This window comes from Salvelinus namaycush, unplaced genomic scaffold (genome assembly GCF_016432855.1).
Source record: "Salvelinus namaycush isolate Seneca unplaced genomic scaffold, SaNama_1.0 Scaffold1301, whole genome shotgun sequence".
Classification (NCBI taxonomy): domain Eukaryota; kingdom Metazoa; phylum Chordata; class Actinopteri; order Salmoniformes; family Salmonidae; genus Salvelinus; species Salvelinus namaycush.
The window spans coordinates 47,235-68,132 of NW_024058011.1; the positions used below are offsets into that span (position 1 = coordinate 47,235).

The following is a 20,898-nucleotide window of genomic DNA, read 5'->3' on the forward strand; positions in this document are numbered from 1 at the left end:
TATCAAAGGTAAGTGTCATAAAAAGTGCAGAATATGCTTTTTCAGATACTATATAGAAATCACAATGTTTTACCTGCATGTGGCGGATTTGATAAAGCGATGCGCCCATCTCTTCATGTACAATTTGACAAATAATAGGCCTAATATATTGTCACTCATCCGACTGCCAATGTAAACGTGTCTATAGGCTAACTCTTATGTGTGAACATGTGGTATCGTTTCAGGTGTAGTTTCAATCAGCTGATCAGGTTGTCTGGCATCGATTGTTTCCCGCCCAATATGAATTATTTAGAAGGCCTAGTGCAACATTTAAAATGTTCTTATTTACAATAAATGTGATAAATATTAAAGAGAGTTGTAGTAAATAAAACAGTCCCATAACTGTTTTTTACAAAGTAAAATGTAAAAGTTATGGTATCAACCCACAAGTCATGCAGTCAAATGATTTGCTGCTGATAAATAGGCATAACAAACTCATCAATACACTATTGTTCAAATTAATTCAACCTCTTCACCTCCTCATCACTCAGGCCTCATTTAAATGGAATTGTGAAGGTGCTCAATTATCTCCCATTCATCACTCAGTCAGGAGAGTTGCATCAGCACCTGGCTGGGTAACAACTTCCTACAGCACATTGTCTTGGTGGATTCAGTTTGTCACTCAGTCAGGAGAGTTGCATCAGCACCTGGCTGGGTACCAACTTCCTACAGCACATTGTCTCGGTGGATTCAGTTTTAAAAAGGAAAAAGGCTCTAAATACTTTTGCTTGAGATTTCAAAATTCTGACAAATGAACAGTGTAACATACAAACATTCCGGAAAAGTCAGGGAAGGATGAGGACAGATTTTTGATGGTCAGATTTTTTTATTTACAAAATCAAACAAACAGGGAGGCGGGCAGGCAGGAAGAGGGACAGACGGGCGGACAGGCAGGAAGAGGGACAGACGGGCGGACAGGCATACAGACACGTAGAAATAAGGGTACAGTATAGTTCCCTGGAGTACAAAAATATCAAATGTACATTCAGAGTTATGTATGCTGCTCTCACTTTCACTTTCTGTTCCTGGCACATACTCATCTTCTGTTATTTCGATGCTGCTGATTGAGTCTTCAGAATCATATCCAAGCATTTGTTTGAGCTGAAATCATCAAATCAAATCAGAATTGATACATTTGTTTTACTGAATACATTGTCTGATCACTGAAAACCTGACCTGTTTTACTCCAACATATCAACTCTTATTTACCAAACCAATAGCTGTACAATCATGTCCTGATTATTTGTAATCATTCCATTACCAATTTTGTAGGCTAATGCTCAGTACACACCCACAATCCCATGGGGCAGAAAGAGCCAAAGAACCCTTTTAGGTTCTAGATAGCAGTGTAGAAAAATGACATCCACAGATTTTGTCCTGAGTTTAGGGGAGGGTAGCTGACTGATGGACATTCAGCATGAAACATATCCAATGGGGTGGGGGCAGGCAAAAGTGTTTACAAAACATTAGTCTTATTTAGAATAAAGAGGACTCCAAAATTACACAATATACACTGCTCCAAAAAAATAAAGGGAACACTTAAACAACACAATGTAACTCCAAGTCAATCACACTTCTGTGAAATCAAACTGTCCACTTAGGAAGCAACACTGATTGACAATACATTTCACATGCTGTTGTGCAAATGGAATAGACAACAGGTGGAAATTATAGGCAATTAGCAAGACACCCCCAATAAAGGAGTGGTTCTGCAGGTGGTGACCACAGACCACTTCTCAGTTCCTATGCTTCCCGGACTGATGTTTTGGTCACTTTTGAATGCTGGCGGTGCTTTCACTCTAGTGGTAGCATGAGACGGAGTCTACAACCCACACAAGTGGCTCAGGTAGTGCAGCTCATCCAGGATGGCACATCAATGCGAGCTGTGGCAAGAAGGTTTGCTGTGTCTGTCAGCGTAGTGTCCAGAGCATGGAGGCGCTACCAGGAGACAGGCCAATACATCAGGAGACGTGGAGGAGGCCGTAGGAGGGCAACAACCCAGCAGCAGGACCGCTACCTCCGCCTTTGTGCAAGGAGGAGCAGGAGGAGCACTGCCAGAGCCCTGCAAAATGACCTCCAGCAGGTCACAAATGTGCATGTGTCTGCTCAAACGGTCAGAAACAGACTCCATGAGGGTGGTATGAGGGCCCGACGTCCACAGGTGGGGGTTGTGCTTACAGCCCAACACCGTGCAGGACGTTTGGCATTTGCCAGAGAACACCAAGATTGGCAAATTCGCCACTGGCGCCCTGTGCTCTTCACAGATGAGCACATGTGAGCACATGTGACAGACGTGACATAGTCTGGAGACGCCGTGGAGAACGTTCTGCTGCCTGCAACATCCTCCAGCATGACCGGTTTGGCGGTGGGTCAGTCATGGTGTGGGGTGGCATTTCTTTGGGGGGCCGCACAGCCCTCCATGTGCTCGCCAGAGGTAGCCTGACTGCCATTAGGTACCGAGATGAGATCCTCAGACCCCTTGTGAGACCATATGCTGGTGCGGTTGGCCCTGGGTTCCTCCTAATGCAAGACAATGCTAGACCTCATGTGGCTGGAGTGTGTCAGCAGTTCCTGCAAGAGGAAGGCATTGATGCTATGGACTGGCCCGCCCGTTCCCCAGACCTGAATCCAATTGAGCACATCTGGGACATCATGTCTCGCTCCATCCACCAACGCCACGTTGCACCACAGACTGTCCAGGAGTTGGCGGATGCTTTAGTCCAGGTCTGGGAGGAGATCCCTCAGGAGACCATCCGCCACCTCATCAGGAGCATGCCCAGGCGTTGTAGGGAGGTCATACAGGCACGTGGAGGCCACACACACTACTGAGCCTCATTTTGACTTGTTTTAAGGACATTACATCAAAGTTGGATCAGCCTGTAGTGTGGTTTTCCACTTTAATTTTGAGTGTGACTCCAAATCCAGACCTCCATAGGTTGATAAATTTGATTTCCATTGATCATTTTTGTGTGATTTTGTTGTCAGCACATTCAACTATGTAAAGAAAAAAGTATTTAATAAGAATATTTCATTCATTCAGATCTAGGATGTGTTATTTTAGTGTTCCCTTTATTTTTTTGAGCAGTGTATTATTTAGAATTAATTGAAATAGGGCATAAAATAAATCAGAAACAACCAAAACAAACTACAAATGCATCCAACAAGTTAGTAGAGTCACAAGCTTGATGTAGCCATTGATAGTAATAAGGGATACATACTAAACAAGTTCTAAAATGGCTATTGAACAAATATCCCAACATTTCTCCTTAACACAAGTGGTTAGAACATGTGCAGGGATTAAAAAATATTAGCCATTTTGTGTTATGCTGTAAGGATTGGGTTCAACTTCCATTTCAATTCAGAAAGTAAAGCAAATTCCAATTCCAAATTGAAAACCATTAAAGAGAAATTTAAAAACACAGTGTAGTGGTTGAAATGATTGGAATTGACCCCAACACTGTGTGATATACTGTACATGACTAGTTCAAGGTTAAATTAAAAAGTATACATACAAAAAAAATGTAGGATAATGTTGCTAAAAAAAATACAAAAATAAATCACAGAAGAATTCTAAAATGTTGTGTCCAATGGTGTCTAATTTGAAAAAAATCTAAATATACACATTGCGAGATATTTATCAAAATAGACAGACATACCTATATTTCCCTGTAGGAAACAATGGGACGACCTCAGAGTTCCATGAGTCATTTCTTGTTGACATTTTAACTACCAACGTGGGCAGGTCTCATTGCCAACAATAGCAATGCAGGCATTGTGATGCAGAACAATGGGCTGGGAATAGAACGTTCGGAAAGCGAGTTGGTGCCACGGTGCTCAGTAGAACTAATAGGAGATGGCATTGTGATGCAGAACAATGGGCTGGGAATAGAACGTTCGGAAAGCCAGTTGGTGCCACGGTGCTCAGTAGAACTAATAGGAGATGGCATTGTGATGCAGAACAATGGGCTGGGAATAGAACGTTCGGAATGCGAGTTGGTGCCACGGTGCTCAGTAGAACTAATAGGAGATGGCATTGTGATGCAGAACAATGGGCTGGGAATAGAACGTTCGGAAAGCCAGTTGGTGCCACGGTGCTCAGTAGAACTAATAGGAGATGGCATTGTGATGCAGAACAATGGGCTGGGAATAGAACGTTCGGAAAGCGAGTTGGTGCCACGGTGCTCAATAGAACTAATAGGAGATGGCATTGTGATGCAGAACAATGGGCTGGGAATAGAACGTTCGGAAAGCGAGTTGGTGCTCAGTAGAACTAATAGGAGATGGCATTGTGATGCAGAACAATGGGCTGGGAATAGAACGTTCGGAAAGCCAGTTGGTGCCACGGTGCTCAGTAGAACTAATAGGAGATGGCATTGTGATGCAGAACAATGGGCTGGGAATAGAACGTTCGGAAAGCCAGTTGGTGCCACGGTGCTCAGTAGAACTAATAGGAGATGGCATTGTGATGCAGAACAATGGGCTGGGAATAGAACGTTCGGAAGGCGAGTTGGTGCCACGGTGCTCAGTAGAACTAATAGGAGATGGCATTGTGATGCAGAACAATGGGCTGGGAATAGAACGTTCGGAAAGCCAGTTGGTGCCACGGTGCTCAGTAGAACTAATAGGAGATGGCATTGTGATGCAGAACAATGGGCTGGGAATAGAACGTTCGGAAAGCGAGTTGGTGCCACGGTGCTCAATAGAACTAATAGGAGATGGCATTGTGATGCAGAACAATGGGCTGGGAATAGAACGTTCGGAAAGCGAGTTGGTGCTCAGTAGAACTAATAGGAGATGGCATTGTGATGCAGAACAATGGGCTGGGAATAGAACGTTCGGAAAGCCAGTTGGTGCCACGGTGCTCAGTAGAACTAATAGGAGATGGCATTGTGATGCAGAACAATGGGCTGGGAATAGAACGTTCGGAAGGCGAGTTGGTGCTCAGTAGAACTAATAGGAGATGGCATTGTGATGCAGAACAATGGGCTGGGAATAGAACGTTCGGAAAGCCAGTTGGTGCCACGGTGCTCAGTAGAACTAATAGGAGATGGCAGGGTGAAAAATGACCTAAAATAAGGCCTGTTTTTTCACGATTACTTCAAAACTAAAGCAAGCAACTGGGACATATGGTAATATTATGAAACTGGGCTCCACGACGGATGCAATGAACTCATTTTTACCAGAAAAAAAGCGTTGTTAAAAATGTAATTTGTCCAGCCTAATAAAGCCATCCCGAGTACAGATGACACCAGTAATGTCAGAGTTTTCAGTTAAGCTGAAAGATAGCTTTGCAACATGATTTGATGAGTTTAGTCTCCCCACAAAGGTGATGCAGTTTGTTAGGGATCCTTTCTATACCGATGCGACGGGGAGACTTCTCTGCGAATGCTAAGGTGCCAATGTCACATGACAAGGGTTCCCTCTACCTAGAGTTCGGAGACGTGCAAACATCTTATCTGAGGCAGGCACTTCAGTCTGTGGGCTGTGCAACGTTTTGGACTGAGCATATTATTGCAGAATAATTCCTAAACAGACACGTGTAAATCCAGCTTCTCTCACATGAAAACAAACACTGTTTCTTCCTGTCAAATGTGAATCTTCAGACCGGCGGGTTGCACTTTTCTGCTCTCTCCCAAAGTGCAATTTCTTCCATTCGAAGGGAAACGCTTGTGTGTTTTTTATGTTCAAAATAAATTGTGTACGACAGGAAAGAATGAAATTAAATAAATACAGAATGGAATGTGATGCTGGTCAGCTGACATATGCCATGCATAAAAGGTTTCCAATGTGTAAATAAAAATCAAAAACAAAGCTATGTATGAAGAATGTAATGCAGGTCAACTGTGTTATAAGTCGGCCAAAAAAGTGGTTCATACCGGTCTTAGGAAAAGCAATCGCATGTAAAAAATGTCTGGTCCCCAGTAAATAACCTTTTTCAAATCTGCCAACTGTAAGAATATAGTTGAATAGCCCTGATCTAGGTTAATACGCTAGGGCTATAATAACTGGGGAGTTAGGCTGATAGACAATTTAAAGGGGGATCAACGATCGACTGTGGCCATCATTCAAGTTCTCTTACCGTGGGTTTGGGGCTGGAAGACACAGGCACGGTCTCCGCATCTTCTTTCAAGTTGGAATCTGATCCATCCTTGTCCATGCTGTTCTGACAGGGTTGGGAGTTGTCATTCTGCAACGCGTCAATGAGCTGAAATCAGTCAAACGAGGCAAACAAAATAAACCTACGCGGCACAGAAATACTTAAATACTATTAGCTCCTTTAAAGTTGAGGTACAATCCAACAAAAATTACCATAAAACACGACAAGTAACCAAGCACGGACACACTAATAGCCAAAAACATTCACACAAATATTAAATACAACAATATACCTAAAGAATAATGTGTGTGTTCGAGTGTGAGAGTGGACATGTTTAACTATACTTGTGGGGACCAGAAGTCCACGCAAGAATAGCAAACTGACAAACATTCAACCAACTGGGGACATTTGCAGGTCCAGACAAGGAATAAGGCTGTTTCTAGGGGGTTTAGGGTTACAATCAGCATTAGAATACAATGACTTACACAAACAATACAACTAAAGAATAATGTGGGTGTTACAATCAGCATTAGAATACAATGACTTACACAAACAATACAACTAAAGAATAATGTGGGTGTTAGAATCAGCATTAGAATACAATGACTTACACAAACAATACAACTAAAGAATAATGTGGGTGTTAGAATCAGCATTAGAATACAATGACTTACACAAACAATACAACTAAAGAATAATGTGGGTGTTACAATCAGCATTAGAATACAATGACTTACACAAACAATACAACTAAAGAATAATGTGGGTGTAGATTGTGTGTGTTAGTGTCACAGACTGTGTCTGTGTGCCATTTCACAGTCCCTAATGTGCCATGAGATGTTGTTTTATAAATTTTTTGAAAGATCATTTTGCTTAAATTATTATTATTATTTTTTTTTAATCCCAGCAGAAAGAAATCAGATATTTAGTGTCAAAATGAGCTCTTGCTCAATATTTTCCAATGAGAAAATCTATTTTCCTATAGTCCTGCCCATTAAGTGCTGTCAATCAATACCAGTAACATACCAGTTACTGCCAATCGGAGCTGCTAACAGGGGTACAAGGGTCTGTCTGCCCGCCTATTGGCTCTTTCGCCGCAGATAGACCACACTGCCTGAACATGCTTTGGCTAAACTCAGCTGTGACTTAAAAAACAATGGACTCAGCTTTTTACTATCATAAACTTTATCCCATCAACATTTATCTTTCAACATGGCTCGTTTCGTAGTCTGCTGAGCATCATGATCTACTTTTACATCATGATGTTAGGTAGCTAAGTAAGGGTAGGCCTAATGCTCTCAAGAGAGTATGAGAGTTTATAGGGAGGAGATAATTGCATTTCTCTGCAATTGCCGCCACAACAAACCCAACACATACTGGTGTAAATGATTACCGGGTCCTGTCAATACTGGTGTAAATGATTACCGGGTCCTGTCAATACTGGTGTAAATGATTACCGGGTCCTGTCAATACTGGTGTAAATGATTACCGGGTCCTGTCAATACTGGTGTAAATGATTGATGAGGAGTTTGTAGATGAGGTTTGTTTATTGAGTGACATCATCAATCACTTGGACTTAACGTGGGACTACAGGGAGGATAAAACAGTTATTGACATCATCAATCACTTGGACTTAAATTGGGACTACAGAGGAGGATAAAACAGTTAGTGACATGATTAAAAAATGGACTGCTTTTCTTTTATCCTCTGATTTGAGCCCCCCAGAACCTTTTCCCTACACACAGGTAACTATAGAAGGCTGGGCTGGACAATACAGTGGGTAACTATAGAAGGCTGGGCTGGACAATACAGTGGGTAACTATAGAAGGCTGGCTGGACAATACAGTGGGTAACTATAGAAGGCTGGCTGGACAATACAGTGGGTAACTATAGAAGGCTGGCTGGACAATACAGTGGGTAACTATAGAAGGCTGGGCTGGACAATACAGTGGGTAACTATAGAAGGCTGGCTGGACAATACAGTGGGTAACTATAGAAGGCTGGGCTGGACAATACAGTGGGTAACTATAGAAGGCTGGCTGGACAATACAGTGGGTAACTATAGAAGGCTGGCTGGACAATACAGTAGGTAACTATAGAAGGCTGGGCTGGACAATACAGTGGGTAACTATAGAAGGCTGGCTGGACAATACAGTGGGTAACTATAGAAGGCTGACTGGACAATACAGTGGGTAACTATAGAAGGCTGGCTGGACAATACAGTGGGTAACTATAGAAGGCTGGGCTGGACAATACAGTGGGTAACTATAGAAGGCTGGCTGGACAATACAGTGGGTAACTATAGAAGGCTGACTGGACAATACAGTGGGTAACTATAGAAGGCTGGGCTGGACAATACAGTGGGTAACTATAGAAGGCTGGCTGGACAATACAGTGGGTAACTATAGAAGGCTAGACTGGACAATACAGTGGGTAACTATAGAAGGCTGGCTGGACAATACAGTGGGTAACTATAGAAGGCTGGGCTGGACAATACAGTGGGTAACTATAGAAGGCTGGGCTGGACAATACAGTGGGTAACTATAGAAGGCTGGGCTGGACAATACAGTGGGTAACTATAGAAGGCTGGCTGGACAATACAGTGGGTAACTATAGAAGGCTGGGCTGGACAATACAGTGGGTAACTATAGAAGGCTGGGCTGGACAATACAGTGGGTAACTATAGAAGGCTGGGCTGGACAATACAGTGGGTAACTATAGAAGGCTGGGCTGGACAATACAGTGGGTAACTATAGAAGGCTGGGCTGGACAATACAGTGGGTAACTATAGAAGGCTGACTGGACAATACAGTGGGTAACTATAGAAGGCTGGCTGGACAATACAGTGGGTAACTATAGAAGGCTGGCTGGACAATACAGTGGGTAACTATAGAAGGCTGGCTGGACAATACAGTGGGTAACTATAGAAGGCTGGCTGGACAATACAGTGGGTAACTATAGAAGGCTGGCTGGACAATACAGTGGGTAACTATAGAAGGCTGGCTGGACAATACAGTGGGTAACTATAGAAGGCTGGCTGGACAATACAGTGGGTAACTATAGAAGGCTGACTGGACAATACAGTGGGTAACTATAGAAGGCTGGCTGGACAATACAGTGGGTAACTATAGAAGGCTGGCTGGACAATACAGTGGGTAACTATAGAAGGCTGGCTGGACAATACAGTGGGTAACTATAGAAGGCTGTCTGGACAATACAGTGGGTAACTATAGAAGGCTGTCTGGACAATACAGTGGGTAACTATAGAAGGCTGGCTGGACAATACAGTGGGTAACTATAGAAGGCTGACTGGACAATACAGTGGGTAACTATAGAAGGCTGGGCTGGACAATACAGTGGGTAACTATAGAAGGCTGGGCTGGACAATACAGTGGGTAACTATAGAAGGCTGACTGGACAATACAGTGGGTAACTATAGAAGGCTGACTGGACAATACAGTGGGTAACTATAGAAGGCTGGCTGGACAATACAGTGGGTAACTATAGAAGGCTGGCTGGACAATACAGTGGGTAACTATAGAAGGCTGGGCTGGACAATACAGTGGGTAACTATAGAAGGCTGGCTGGACAATACAGTGGGTAACTATAGAAGGCTGGGCTGGACAATACAGTGGGTAACTATAGAAGGCTGGCTGGACAATACAGTGGGTAACTATAGAAGGCTGGCTGGACAATACAGTGGGTAACTATAGAAGGCTGTCTGGACAATACAGTGGGTAACTATAGAAGGCTGGCTGGACAATACAGTGGGTAACTATAGAAGGCTGGCTGGACAATACAGTGGGTAACTATAGAAGGCTGGCTGGACAATACAGTGGGTAACTATAGAAGGCTGGGATGGACAATACAGTGGGTAACTATAGAAGGCTGGGCTGGACAATACAGTGGGTAACTATAGAAGGCTGGCTGGACAATACAGTGGGTAACTATAGAAGGCTGGCTGGACAATACAGTGGGTAACTATAGAAGGCTGGGCTGGACAATACAGTGGGTAACTATAGAAGGCTGGCTGGACAATACAGTGGGTAACTATAGAAGGCTGACTGGACAATACAGTGGGTAACTATAGAAGGCTGGGCTGGACAATACAGTGGGTAACTATAGAAGGCTGGCTGGACAATACAGTGGGTAACTATAGAAGGCTAGACTGGACAATACAGTGGGTAACTATAGAAGGCTGGCTGGACAATACAGTGGGTAACTATAGAAGGCTGGGCTGGACAATACAGTGGGTAACTATAGAAGGCTGGGCTGGACAATACAGTGGGTAACTATAGAAGGCTGGGCTGGACAATACAGTGGGTAACTATAGAAGGCTGGCTGGACAATACAGTGGGTAACTATAGAAGGCTGGGCTGGACAATACAGTGGGTAACTATAGAAGGCTGGGCTGGACAATACAGTGGGTAACTATAGAAGGCTGGGCTGGACAATACAGTGGGTAACTATAGAAGGCTGGGCTGGACAATACAGTGGGTAACTATAGAAGGCTGGGCTGGACAATACAGTGGGTAACTATAGAAGGCTGACTGGACAATACAGTGGGTAACTATAGAAGGCTGGCTGGACAATACAGTGGGTAACTATAGAAGGCTGGCTGGACAATACAGTGGGTAACTATAGAAGGCTGGCTGGACAATACAGTGGGTAACTATAGAAGGCTGGCTGGACAATACAGTGGGTAACTATAGAAGGCTGGCTGGACAATACAGTGGGTAACTATAGAAGGCTGGCTGGACAATACAGTGGGTAACTATAGAAGGCTGGCTGGACAATACAGTGGGTAACTATAGAAGGCTGACTGGACAATACAGTGGGTAACTATAGAAGGCTGGCTGGACAATACAGTGGGTAACTATAGAAGGCTGGCTGGACAATACAGTGGGTAACTATAGAAGGCTGGCTGGACAATACAGTGGGTAACTATAGAAGGCTGGCTGGACAATACAGTGGGTAACTATAGAAGGCTGGCTGGACAATACAGTGGGTAACTATAGAAGGCTGGCTGGACAATACAGTGGGTAACTATAGAAGGCTGACTGGACAATACAGTGGGTAACTATAGAAGGCTGGGCTGGACAATACAGTGGGTAACTATAGAAGGCTGGGCTGGACAATACAGTGGGTAACTATAGAAGGCTGACTGGACAATACAGTGGGTAACTGTAGAAGGCTGACTGGACAATACAGTGGGTAACTATAGAAGGCTGGCTGGACAATACAGTGGGTAACTATAGAAGGCTGGCTGGACAATACAGTGGGTAACTATAGAAGGCTGGGCTGGACAATACAGTGGGTAACTATAGAAGGCTGGCTGGACAATACAGTGGGTAACTATAGAAGGCTGGGCTGGACAATACAGTGGGTAACTATAGAAGGCTGGGCTGGACAATACAGTAGGTAACTATAGAAGGCTGGGCTGGACAATACAGTGGGTAACTATAGAAGGCTGGGCTGGACAATACAGTAGGTAACTATAGAAGGCTGGGCTGGACAATACAGTGGGTAACTATAGAAGGCTGGGCTGGACAATACAGTGGGTAACTATAGAAGGCTGGCTGGACAATACAGTAGGTAACTATAGAAGGCTGGCTGGACAATACAGTGGGTAACTATAGAAGGCTGGGCTGGACAATACAGTGGGTAACTATAGAAGGCTGGCTGGACAATACAGTGGGTAACTATAGAAGGCTGACTGGACAATACAGTGGGTAACTATAGAAGGCTGGCTGGACAATACAGTGGGTAACTATAGAAGGCTGGCTGGACAATACAGTGGGTAACTATAGAAGGCTGGCTGGACAATACAGTGGGTAACTATAGAAGGCTGTCTGGACAATACAGTGGGTAACTATAGAAGGCTGGCTGGACAATACAGTGGGTAACTATAGAAGGCTGGCTGGACAATACAGTGGGTAACTATAGAAGGCTGGCTGGACAATACAGTGGGTAACTATAGAAGGCTGGGATGGACAATACAGTGGGTAACTATAGAAGGCTGGGCTGGACAATACAGTGGGTAACTATAGAAGGCTGGCTGGACAATACAGTGGGTAACTATAGAAGGCTGGCTGGACAATACAGTGGGTAACTATAGAAGGCTGGCTGGACAATACAGTGGGTAACTATAGAAGGCTGGGCTGGACAATACAGTGGGTAACTATAGAAGGCTGACTGGACAATACAGTGGGTAACTATAGAAGGCTGGCTGGACAATACAGTGGGTAACTATAGAAGGCTGGGCTGGACAATAAAGTGGGTCCCTATAGAAGTCTGGCTGGACAATACAGTGGGTAACTATAGAAGGCTGGGCTGGACAATACAGTGGGTAACTATAGAAGGCTGGGCTGGACAATACAGTGGGTAACTATAGAAGGCTGGCTGGACAATACAGTGGGTAACTATAGAAGGCTGGCTGGACAATACAGTGGGTAACTATAGAAGGCTGGCTGGACAATACAGTGGGTAACTATAGAAGGCTGGCTGGACAATACAGTGGGTAACTATAGAAGGCTGGCTGGACAATACAGTGGGTAACTATAGAAGGCTGGGCTGGACAATACAGTGGGTAACTATAGAAGGCTGGCTGGACAATACAGTGGGTAACTATAGAAGGCTGGCTGGACAATACAGTGGGTAACTATAGAAGGCTGGGCTGGACAATACAGTGGGTAACTATAGAAGGCTGGCTGGACAATACAGTGGGTAACTATAGAAGGCTGGCTGGACAATACAGTGGGTAACTATAGAAGGCTGGGCTGGACAATACAGTGGGTAACTATAGAAGGCTGGCTGGACAATAGAAAAGGTCAAGGCAGAAAAATGGCATAAGAAAGTTGGCTAAGCTGTCAGTTTTCAGTTAAACTGAAAGTGAACTTTGCAACATGATTTGATGAGTTTAGTCTCCCCACAAAGGTGATTTAAAAAAATTTGTTTTACCTTTATTTAACTAGGCAAGTCAGTTAAGAACAAATTCTTATTTAAATGACAGCCCCTGAACAGTGGGTTAACTGCCTTGTTCAGGGGCAGAACAACAGATTGTTACCTAGTCAGCTCGGGGATTCGATTTTGCAACCTTTCAGTTACTAGTTCAACGCTCTAACCACTAGGCTACCTGCCGCCCCACTGCAGTTTGACGCAGTTTGTTAGGGACCCTTTCTATACTGATGCGGGGGGAGATGTGTCTGCGAACTCTGACCTATTTTATTTCTTAAACTGCATTGTTGGTTAGGGGCTTGTAAGTCAGCACCTGTTGTATTCGGAGCATGAGACAAATAAAACCTGTTGTATTCGGAGCATGAGACAAATAAAACCTGTTGTATTCGGAGCATGAGACAAATAAAACCTGTTGTATTCGGAGCATGAGACAAATAAAACCTGTTGTATTCGGAGCATGAGACAAATAAAACCTGTTGTATTCGGAGCATGAGACAAATAAAACCTGTTGTATTCGGAGCATGAGACAAATAAAACCTGTTGTATTCGGAGCATGAGACAAATAAAACCTGTTGTATTCGGAGCATGAGACAAATAAAACCTGTTGTATTCGGAGCATGAGACAAATAAAACCTGTTGTATTCGGAGCATGAGACAAATAAAACCTGTTGTATTCGGAGCATGAGACAAATAAAACCTGTTGTATTCGGAGCATGAGACAAATAAAACCTGTTGTATTCGGAGCATGAGACAAATAAAACCTGTTGTATTCGGAGCATGAGACAAATAAAACCTGTTGTATTCGGAGCATGAGACAAATAAAACCTGATGTATTCGGAGCATGTGACAAATAAAACCTGTTGTATTCGGAGCATGAGACAAATAAAACCTGTTGTATTCGGAGCATGAGACAAATAAAACCTGTTGTATTCGGAGCATGTGACAAATAAAACCTGATGTATTCGGAGCATGAGACAAATAAAACCTGATGTTGATTCGCACGGGACTAGTACTTTCAGGTGACCAAAAAACATGAGGTTATTCTGGTTGGAATTAAAAATGACCGACATGGCAGATTTAGACAGGACAAAAATGACAGATATGTGTTTCGTGCTCGTGCACATAATTACATTACCGACCTCCCCCAGTAAATCGAATCTCATCCGAATAGTGTATAATACTGCCTGACCTACAGCCAAGGCCGGTCTTTGCCGTTCTGCCTCCATAAGGATCGTCTCTATGACTGTGAGGCTGACCTACAGCCAAGGCCGGTCTTTACCGTTCTGCCTCCATAAGGATCGTCTCTATGACTGTGAGGCTGACCTACAGCCAAGGCCGGTCTTTGCCGTTCTGTCTCCATAAGGATCGTCTCTATGACTGTGAGGCTGACCTACAGCCTAGGCCGGTCTTTGCCGTTCTGCCTCCATAAGGATCGTCTCTATGGCTGTGAGGCTGACCTACAGCCAAGGCCGGTCTTTACCGTTCTGCCTCCATAAGGATCGTCTCTATGACTGTGAGGCTGACCTACAGCCAAGGCCGGTCTTTGCCGTTCTGCCTCCATAAGGATCGTCTCTATGGCTGTGAGGCTGACCTACAGCCAAGGCCGGTCTTTGCCGTTCTGCCTCCATAAGGATCGTCTCTATGGCTGTGAGGCTGACCTACAGCCAAGGCCGGTCTTTGCCGTTCTGTCTCCATAAGGATCGTCTCTATGGCTGTGAGGCTGAGCTACAGCCAAGGCCGGTCTTTGCCGTTCTGCCTCCATAAGGATCGTCTCTATGACTGTGAGGCTGACCTACAGCCAAGGCCGGTCTTTGCCGTTCTGTCTCCATAAGGATCGTCTCTATGACTGTGAGGCTGACCTACAGCCAAGGCCGGTCGTTGCCGTTCTGCCTCCATAAGGATCGTCTCTATGACTGTGAGGCTGACCTACAGCCAAGGCCGGTCTTTGCCGTTCTGTCTCCATAAGGATCGTCTCTATGACTGTGAGGCTGAGCTGCAGCCTTCTATATTCCAGGAGACATAAAATGGAATTTGCTATTCACTTTCTGAAAAGATAAGATGTTTAAACCCTGACAGCTTTTAGGGAAGCAGTTGTGATCTTCTGTTGTTGGGTTAAGCAACGGACGAGTAGCCAGCACTGTTGACCTTCTGTTGTTGGGTTAAGGAACGGACGAGTAGCCAGCAGTTGTGACCTTCTGTTGTTGGGTTAAGGAACGGACGAGTAGCCAGCAGTTGTGACCTTCTGTTGTTGGGTTAAACAACGGACGAGTAGCCAGCAGTTGTGACCTTCTGTTGTTGGGTTAAGCAACGGACGAGTAGCCAGCAGTTGTGACCTTCTGTTGTTGGGTTAAACAACGGACGAGTAGCCAGCAGTTGTGACCTGTTGTTGGGTTAAACAACGGACGAGTAGCCAGCAGTTGTGACCTGTTGTTGGGTTAAACAACGGACGAGTAGCCAGCAGTTGTGACCTTCTGTTGTTGGGTTAAACAACGGACGAGTAGCCAGCAGTTGTGACCTTCTGTTGTTGGGTTAAGCAACGGACGAGTAGCCAGCAGTTGTGACCTTCTGTTGTTGGGTTAAGCAACGGACGAGTAGCCAGCAGTTGTGACCTTCTGTTGTTGGGTTAAGCAACGGACGAGTAGCCAGCAGTTGTGACCTTCTGTTGTTGGGTTAAGCAACGGACGAGTAGCCAGCAGTTGTGACCTTCTGTTGTTGGGTTAAACAACGGACGAGTAGCCAGCAGTTGTGACCTTCTGTTGTTGGGTTAAACAACGGACGAGTAGCCAGCAGTTGTGACCTTCTGTTGTTGGGTTAAACAACGGCCGAGTAGCCAGCAGTTGTGACCTTCTGTTGTTGGGTTAAACAACGGACGAGTAGCCAGCAGTTGTGACCTTCTGTTGTTGGGTTAAACAACGGACGAGTAGCCAGCAGTTGTGACCTTCTGTTGTTGGGTTAAACAACGGACGAGTAGCCAGCAGTTGTGACCTTCTGTTGTTGGGTTAAGCAACGGACGAGTAGCCAGCACTTGACACATACATTTCTCTGTGTCAGTCAGGCCTCTGAGTGGAAAGGTCACTTTTGAAAGTACCGTGCTTTGATTCATAAGCACGTCTAAGATCGAATAATTTGCTAACAGCAACAGTTTTGTTGAAACAAGAAATATGATAAGAATGCACAGAGAATTAAAAAATACAAATTTAATAGACTGGTGATTTTATCAGTGTAATCAGATGGAAATTGTGATGTTATTGACATTGAATTAATATACTAACCAGCAGGTGTTAAATTGTGTATAATTTGTAGCGTTGTATAGGTCTATGAATTGGGCTGTTATTATACTAATTATGTTCTGGTCTGCCGACTATTAGCTCAGAAAGAAATTGTCCCAGGGCCAAACCTAGTTGCCGACCCCTGATCTGATGCATTGTTTACATCTGGGGGCCGACTGTATACAGGAATTCATTGGCAAAAACTTGTCGTCCTTAGCAGACACAAAAATACAAACATTAGGAGTTATTACATTGTGCTAGTTAATTATTACAGAGAATCATCACTGTATGGAGCCCCTGTCCTGCTATCAGCCTGTGATGTGTGTGTTGTAAAGTGCCTTTCTGATGGGCTCTGATGCTCTGCCACAGCCCCTGTCCTGCTATCAGCCTGTGATGTGTGTGTTGTAAAGTGCCTTTCTGATGGGCTCTGATGCTCTGCCACAGCCCCTGTCCTGCTATCAGCCTGTGATGTGTGTGTTGTAAAGTGCCTTTCTGATGGGCTCTGATGCTCTGCCACAGCCCCTGTCCTGCTATCAGCCTGTGATGTGTGTGTTGTAAAGTGCCTTTCTGATGGGCTCTGATGCTCTGCCACAGCCCCTGTCCTGCTATCAGCCTGTGATGTGTGTGTTGTAAAGTGCCTTTCTGATGGGCTCTGATGCTCTGCCACAGCCCCTGTCCTGCTATCTGCCTGTGATGTGTGTGTTGTAAAGTGCCTATCTGATGGGCTCTGATGCTCTGCCACAGCCCCTGTCCTGCTATCAGCCTGTGATGTGTGTGTTGTAAAGTGCCTTGCTGATGGGCACAACGGCAGTAGGTAGTATACGGTGATATTGAAGCCCGGTGGGTTACCGGTGTATCCCTGTGTACTACCTACTGCTGTTTTGCCTTTGAGCAAGGGACTTCACCCCTAAGTGCTCTGCTCTGCCACAGCCCCTGTTCTGCTCCCAGCCTGTGACCAACAGGCAGAACAGTCAGACATCTCTGCAGTAAGAGACTGTGTTTGTAGAAACTGACACACCCCTGGATGCTCCCAGCCTGTGACCAACAGGCAGAACAGTCAGACATCTCTGCAGTAAGAGACTGTGTTTGTAGAAACTGACACACCCCTGGATGCTGACACATAATCAACATTTTAAAACACACCCTCAAATCAACTCAGGTTTTGGCCAAAAATGTGATCTAATGCATTGTATACATCTGGGGACCTACTGTATAAGAAAGCACACAGGAAATGCCTGGTGTAGCGTTTAGTTTTGAACATCCTATTCTGGTCAGATGCAGGACTGAACTTTTCAGGAGAAGAGCAATACCCTCATTAGTTGGGCTACTAAATGAGCCCACAAGAGCCTAACTACTGAGTTCTTATTGATAAGGTTTTTATTTCATATATTTGAATGTATTGTATATTTAGTTAACTCTTGATGTATGTAACAAGTGCACTGCATTCCAGTGCAATTGATGTTAGACTATAAATGTGTATTTGTGAAAGTGAAATAGTAAATAAATAAATAAAATAAAATGTGAAAAAATAAATCCTAATTTCATCTATGACTTTAGTAAAGTTCTTACCATAAGTTTTGGGCTGGACGACATCAGTTTTGATGACCTGAAATAAGTGAACCAAGACAACAATTAGACATCAATTACATCTTGGTAGTTAAGAGACACTGTCTGCATCACAACATATTGCATGACAGGGTAGTGAATTGCTCATCCTCCCGGCTCTTCCAAGATGGGTGGTAATTTCATCTAGCATCTTAAAAAGTTCCTCACCTGTGTTCTCCATGGCCAGTCTGAATCACCGTAACTATAAGTCAACTCTTCGCCAGCTACAATATCTCGAGTCGCGAAGAGGCACAAGTGTGGCTCATCGTTTGCTTGTATGGCCTTCATTTTGAGATTGAGTCTTTAGTGATCATCATGAATGAGTCTCCCAAGGGAGGAGTCTTCTTCAGATGCATCAATGCTGCATAGAAACATAACATGTCACAGTTTAATGAAGATATTGCAGCACAGTGTTTCTATTCCAGAAAAGGGGCAGAAAAGTCCCTAACTGTTGTTTAAAAAAGGAGTGCAGATGCTCTGATAGCAGTTGGTTTGAAGACTAATATTGTTCCTTACTGTTTAGGTCAGGGACAAGGTCAAATTAGGATCTGGGCCTGAGATAGGCCAACAGTGCATATTGTGCTACCAACCATTTAAATGTCTGTCTCCATTTTAATGTTGTTGCTTTTTTTAGATCTCAAAAGGCATTAATATGTTTATTTTGTTCTCATCAATCCTACTTACCACCATGTTCTTCCTTTCCATTGGAAATCGAAAAGAAACACCTTTGCAGAATCATTGTACTGATCAGCTCGGACCTCGCCCTCCTGTTGTGTAAGCAGTTCACCTCGGTACTCCACAACAAAGTCTCCTTTGGATATGAATTCAGTGGCAAAAACTCCCCGTCCTTAGCAGACACAAAATACAAACATTAGGAGATATTGCATTGTGCTTGTCAATTATTACAGAGAATAATCACTGTCTGGAGGTCCACTCCGGTCACATGATCACCCCATTCAACTTGCCAAGCTTCTCCAAAAACAACTGTTCTCATAAAATGACCTCACACTGTCTAAAAGTGATCTCACACATATCACTGCCAATCAAAATGAGGTTCAGGTGTGCAGCAGGGGGTTTAGGGAGGGGGATGCGCTGCTCTGTCTTTCAAGAGGCTAGATTCAGTTGTCACTCTGTCTTCTAAACCAATGATTCGTTTTCAAGGTGGGCCTTTTCAGGTGGAAGGAGATTTCAGATGGAGCATCGTGTGACTGTACTGGACCTTTAAGAATCCTATGACCATAATACAAAGACATGGCTATTCCTTTAAACCTTTTTTCCTGGGTGACTGTGCCCATATATCCCAATTCACTGTTTCCCACTAACCTCTAAAATGTACATCTGATTCATCTAATTCATAGCTGTCATATTTAGGACTGTCAGAAATATATTCAATCTTCACCTTACCTTTAAAGATATTGATAAAACGCTGGTAAAGTACTGGTTTATCAATGTTTGATCTGATGTGATGCTCTGCATCCTCCATGGGCCGGAGTCGCCTGGAAGATCTCTCCGTCAGGCCAACTCAAATCCTTAATCTGTGGAATAAAGCAGACATTATAAACTGGGTAGTTTGGGTCCTGGATGTTGATTGGCTGAAACTGTGGTATATTTAAGAAATAAGGCACCTCGGGGGTTTGTGGTATATGGCCAATATACCAAGGCTAAGGGCTGTAACCAGGCAGGCACTCCGCGTTGCCTCTTACGTAAGAACAGTCCTCAACCTTTCCTTGTGCTTTACTGCTTAACTATACCAAGGCTGTCAGACAATCAACATTCATGGCTTAACCTACAATTTATAAGAGACATAATGTATGTTTGTTAGATGACTACAAAACAAGCACGTTAGAAGCAGTAAAAAATGCCATCTGTGACTTTCCCTCTTCCACTCTGCTATGAGATGCAAGGTGGGGTGCACAACACCTGGTTTCCAGCCAGCCAACTTTAGCTCGCTAAACTAACACCATCTAATGTTATCAAACTGCTACCGTCTCAAGTTCATCTATGGGGATCACGTGTCCCATTTAGCTGTCTATGCATGTTACTTATAACCACACTGATAGAATTGACTGAAATAGCCATAAAATATCAGTCTCTTTATCAACAGTTATGTTAACTAATCAAGCTACCCGCCCAAATGTCAACAAAATTGGCTCACTAGTGCATTAGCTAGATAGTGAGCGAACATTAGCACTAGCAACAAACAAGCTAACTAGGCTAACATAGTTCATAAACCAATACAACGATTTATGGTGGTGGAATTGTACTACAGCATGAAAATAACTTTCCATATCATTTCAATTCTTGAAAATATGATATTGCTCACCTTTCTTTTAGGAACAGCGGGGACCTGCAGATGGGCCGCCCCGTGTTAACGGACGAGCTTCTCCAGATGAAAGTGATTTTCCCTCTCTGGCTCTGCGCGGTAAAGTGGAGTGGGGGAGGGCAATCACAACGTGGGGACAGAGATAGTCATATAGGGGACGTGTCACCACAGTGGTGTGTGTGCATCTGTCAAGGCGCTGGAATCCTATACAATCGACATGACTGATGTTGATATTTCAGTTGTGTAGTAAATATTCTATAGACCTAAGAAATAGGCTAATACATTGCAAAATGAATGCATTTCCCTAGGCCTATAGGTCATAGGAAACTTCAAGACACCAAAATGTACATTTTAAGGATTCAGAAATTGTATTGATTGATCCAGAAACACATAGGAATAAGGTCAATAGGCCTTGGCTATTTTCTGACATAGGAAGGGCTGGCTTACCTGGGCTATTGCCCCTGGGCCCCGGAGAAATAAAAAAATATACAGTATGTAGTATATATTTATTTTTTACTGCAACCGCCAACCACAGGGGGATTCAGGAGCCCACTCTCAATGAGCGTAGAGGCCTGCTGCTGCGGACACTTTGTTATTTGTCAGATGGG

The 20,898-nt window shown here is 44.0% G+C and overlaps 1 long non-coding RNA gene across 1 annotated transcript; it reads right to left on the minus strand.

The window, feature by feature from the left end:
- Positions 1-18,657: 18,657 nt before the first annotated feature.
- On the minus strand, positions 18,658-20,522 carry LOC120036322. The gene is made up of 3 exons (XR_005474466.1): positions 20,291-20,522; positions 19,372-19,502; positions 18,658-18,814 (listed from the first exon to the last, which is right to left on the minus strand). It is a non-coding gene; the product is annotated as an uncharacterized LOC120036322 (long non-coding RNA).
- Positions 20,523-20,898: the final 376 nt, after the last annotated feature.